At 39.2% G+C, this 5000-nt stretch overlaps 1 pseudogene; it reads left to right on the top strand.

Annotated features, from left to right (window-relative positions):
- Positions 1-1231: 1231 nt before the first annotated feature.
- Positions 1232-5000, top strand: part of LOC140944353 (uncharacterized) — a 4623-nt pseudogene continuing 854 nt past the window's right edge.

Below are 5000 nucleotides of genomic sequence, written 5' to 3'. Positions count from 1 at the left end.
AAATAATTTTAGCTCATAGTATTCAATAATATTATGCATTCAACAACAAAAAAATTCAAATTACCTTTTTGGGAAGATACGTTTTGCTTTGAGAGGAAAAACTAAAAGATTCTTAATTTCGTCACTGCCAGTAACTGTTGACTACAATTCAGTGGTGTAATATTCTAAGTTAAACCAACTTTCTGAACACAAACAAGCAATGAGAAATGATGACATCAATAGTCACATTAATTGCTGAACACCATTTAAAGACGAAACATCAAATAAACTGGCTGGGACTCTGCAACAGGTATTATATATTTTACAAACTACTATTGACAACTCACTTTAGAAACCTGGTTTACTAACTAAAAACAAACGCCACTGAATTGTAGGCAACAGTTACTTGCACCGTGCAAATGACTTACTGATGAAATCAGGCAAAATTAACTACGAGAATTTAATACCATCAACTGAACTAATTATAGTACTTACCCGCAAACACAAAACGAGCACAACCCTATCACGTGCAATCTCCTACTCAGAGTAAAAATAGTAACTTCCATATCTAAATTTAGCCCAATGTTTTTCCCGTGAGAATATCTTTAAATACCTCTCATTTCCTAATTAACAAAATGGACTTTGCCTCCTAACAGCGATAAACTACTCTTACTTTCAATCATCTTCTCAAGCCGTAAATTCGCGAAAAAGACTTCTTTCAACTACTACAACTCAAGTTATATTTAACTGATTAAAAATTTCACCCTACCTAACTCATTACGCAAAACTTAACACACAAAATTACGCCACAACTAACACCGCAATTAACCAATCAACACCGCAGTTGACCAATCAACTTCAGCTCTCGGGCTTCGTTCACAATGTCTCACCCACCAAAAAGAGCAAACTAAGATCCTTTCCATATTTCACCCTCTCCTTACAAGTGAGCAATAACACGATTCGCCGTGCAGTCTGCTACGATAACGAAAAACAGCCAATCTTTAAAGCATATGAAGAACCAAGACAACCTGCCATTCTCACTAATGTTACACAAAAACGTAGTCTTCTCGACCCTTCCCAAGACGACGTCATCGTCAACAAACGATCTCGCATACAAGACGCATCCAACACTGACATTGACTTCGAGTATCTCGAAAACTCTCAAGTCCATGATGCTAATACAGTCACCTTGATTGGCAATATTCCCTCTCTAGCTGAAAACACCATCACGTCAATACAAGGAGTTGTCACTATGTCCCTTGAACACATCAAAGAAGTTACCACGAAAACAGCTGATACTATACCTATGTTAGACCACTTTGTTGTGACTGACAACACAGGCACCATTCGCCTAACGCTATGGGGAAGCACTATCAAGGAGATCACCAACAACAATTCGTACATGATAACAAATCTTCGCGTCAAATCCTTTGACGCAATGAAATACTTAACTACCACTCCAACCACTACCATCCAGGGAATGGAAGAAACCTTTCCTCCACCGACAGAAGAGTGTTTCGACAGTTTCTTTAAACTAACTACCATCTATGTTGACAAAATAACCCTCGCTGAAAACTTCAAAACCTGGCTTTCCTGCTCCAAATGCGCACGACAATTACCAGAACTCACATCCTCACAAAAATATGTTAAGTGCACAACCTGTGAAGCAACTCATTCACTCTCTTCATGCACAATGGCCGCCTCTGTGCGGATCGCTGTCAAACAAGACGAAACTCAACAACCTATTTGGCTGACAGCTTTCAACCAAATCCTAGAGGAAATGCTTGACAACGCCCCAGAAACCGTCTCAATCAAGTCCTCAGAAGAAGATATCTACACAAACCTATTCAAGTTAAGTAACTTTACTCTTCAATACAGTGATACTTCTCATGTTATCTAAAACATTTCATTTTAATTAATTGATATAATATACTGACTAAAGACCCATTCAAATTAACCATATTCTAAAATTAAAATACACCACATTTTTGATAAATCGCTATTTCTTCGATTTTTAAACAATTCCAATGCAACATCTATTCCAAATCAACATCCTACTTTGAACAATTATACATGTACAAATGGTTTTAGAATTAACTTCCTTCAATATCCTAATTCATGAATACGGTGAAATGAATGCGCCCTAAATGTTACTTCAACTTCACCTAAATTAAACTCTATTTTCTACGTTTGGTAGCAAACGGAACTGTATTTCCATGTTCCTTAAAAAGGTCCTTAGTAAATCAAATATTCCTTATTAACGAAGCAAATTATACCGTGTACTCAAAAAACTATTTCCGAATTCTTTCTGCTCTCTTTATCAAAATAAGGCTAACTCCTCAACCTTTTATACCAAAATGATTTTTCATTCTCATGGAAATACAACTCCTTTTTTACAAGAAAGGTTGCCTATTTCCCTTAATTTTGAAAAAAGGCTTTTCGCAACTCAAAAATACCTAATCCTAATAGACAACTGAAATGCATTAACATATGCAAACTAATCAAAAATGTTGTTTTCAGGTACAAAAAAACAACAGAACAAAAAAGTGCAACTTATATTCCAACATTGCCCCAAAACAAATTGAAGCGCAATGTTCACTCCTCTACCACCAAAAAATCAACATTGCTGCATTTTCTTGGCTATCAAATTGGCCCCTTTATCGCTCGCACCTGTGTTTTGTACATGCTTTCCAACATGGCAATTTTCCCGCATGTTTTGGTAATTTCTTTTTACCAAAAGCCAACGCTTTGGATAAACTGTAATCTATTCCTCTCCTGTCTCCTCTCTGTCGTCTTGCCATTCTAAAGGGCAACATCTGTTTGCAATACTGCATGGAATCCGCAATGTAATGATATCGCTTCCTCGACACCATATCTTTTTTTCATTTACCCTATAACCTTTTTAGTTTCAGAATCAATATTACTTTTTTTAAAAAAACTTTTGTATCAGACACTGAAGAGATATCTTGTAAAAATTGCTCCTTTTTTCTTTTTCTTACTCAAAAGGTTGATCCTGTCGCACCAGGATTACAAAGTTCTTGGTCAAGGAGTTTCAGAGGCTGAGGAGGCACTACAAATTGACTATGTTAAGAGCTCCTTTGTATTTGACAAAAGTAGCGTTTTTGAGAAAAGGGCCAGAAGCACCCCACATAAAACTGTGCTAGTGGACGATACCTGCCTGTCACCTATTTTCAGTTGTTCACCGCGTAACGGTGCAGAGCAGAGAGTTTCTGATGTGGTGAGGCAGTATAATCAAGGCTGAGGACTCAATTATTGGAACATCTTTAAATTGTTGGTTTTGCAAGACCATGGAATTAATTTTTTTTTTTGATTTGTGAACAATGATTTTCTATATGCAAGTTTGGTTGCCTTGACATAAGTAGATGCTTCAACGGTTAAACTACACGATTGCCCTTGGACATAATGTCTTTTGGCTTAATCGATTCTAACATTCAATTTTTTGCTAGCAGCAAAACGCAGAAACCTAGTATGGAGGAGCATTACTCATCTTGGCTTCAGACCATGTTTTCCCAGCTTAGCCATAAATAGCTGTGTCTGCAGAGAGGACCAGCTTGGCAGTATGATGATCCCATGCCAGTGCAATCTGTGAAAAATACGTTGGATCACAGCACTGGAGCTGACAATGAGAAGAAAATTGATATTATCCACAGTGCATTGGAGAAGTCGTCACTTAGTCTGGATTTAAAGGAAAGCAGTGTTTCTCTAGAGCTGTCCTCCACTAATCGCCCAGATTTATTCAACAAGTGTCACCCATTTCAATTGTCAATCAAGACCGATCACTCGGCTGTTATTCTTCCTGCTGGTACAAAGTTAAAACCCATCCGATGTAAAGTACAGATACAGGATTGTAGAGAGAATTGTAAAGCCGCACTTTACACCGCGCTGGCGCAGGAAAACTGGGATAATGTGCTCGCTGCTTCTGATGTTCAGCAAGCGGTTTGTGTATTGGAAGAAAAGATTCGCGGCCATATGGACAGGTGTATGCCGGTCAAAACGGTATCCATGTCGTCACGCGATCCGCCGTGGATGAAACCACTCCGTAAGTCAATGATCAGAACGAAGTCTAGAGTTTCTCGTCTGAGCAAAGACAGGCTGTGCGTTGTTAACAAAAGAATAGCTGACATCATCTCGGAAAATAGGAGAAAGTTTATGGATGCCCCTCCAGGTAGTCGGGCATGGTGGAAAGGAGTTGATGAATTGTTGCAGCGGCGTCGTGCATCCTGCAAAGTAAACCTGGATAACAGCTGTCTGATGGACTTGAATGATTACTTCGCTAGGCTCTGCTCAGATGATATGTACATAGAACCAACTCCTGTCACAGTCAGCAGTGAGATGGAGATCCCGGTAATTTCCGAACGGCAGGTCTGGAATTTACTTAGCGCTCTCAAAAGAACTGCGACTGGACCCGACCAGATTCCTTACTGGGTTTGGAAAGAGCATGCAGAGATTTTCACGCCTCTTATCACCAAAATCTGGAATCTCTCAATCTCTACTCAGTGTTTGCCATCATCGTGGAAGCGTGCGATCATCACCCCCTCCCCAAAGTGGATGTTCCTAAAGCACATGGTGATTATCGCGGCATTAATATAACTCCTGTTATAGCGAGGGCTTTTGAGAAAATTGTGTACCACTGCTATGCCCACGAGACAATTGAAAGCCACCTCAGCACCTCACAGTTCGCCTACAGAAAAGGTGGAAACTGTACCGATGCTCTCTTGTCAGTTCAACATAGGACCAACAGCTACTTGGATAACCCGGATTGTAAAGCAGTTCGCCTTTTTGCTATGGACTTCAGCAAAGCTTTTGACTCTGTGAAACATGAACTTCTTGCTAATAAATTAAAAAAGCTCCCACTGAATCCATATATTACCAATTGGTACTTGAACTTTTTAAAGGATAGAAAACAAAGGGTATGTTGCAACAACTTTGAGTGTGACTGGAAACCGGTTAACCAAGGGACAACTCAAGGTAGCGTTAGCGGTCCTTACCTTTTTAACATC

Source organism: Porites lutea, chromosome 7 (genome assembly GCF_958299795.1).
Source record: "Porites lutea chromosome 7, jaPorLute2.1, whole genome shotgun sequence".
Classification (NCBI taxonomy): domain Eukaryota; kingdom Metazoa; phylum Cnidaria; class Anthozoa; order Scleractinia; family Poritidae; genus Porites; species Porites lutea.
Note: the sequence above shows the minus strand (reverse complement) of the source record. Positions and strands in the feature narration are given on the sequence as shown.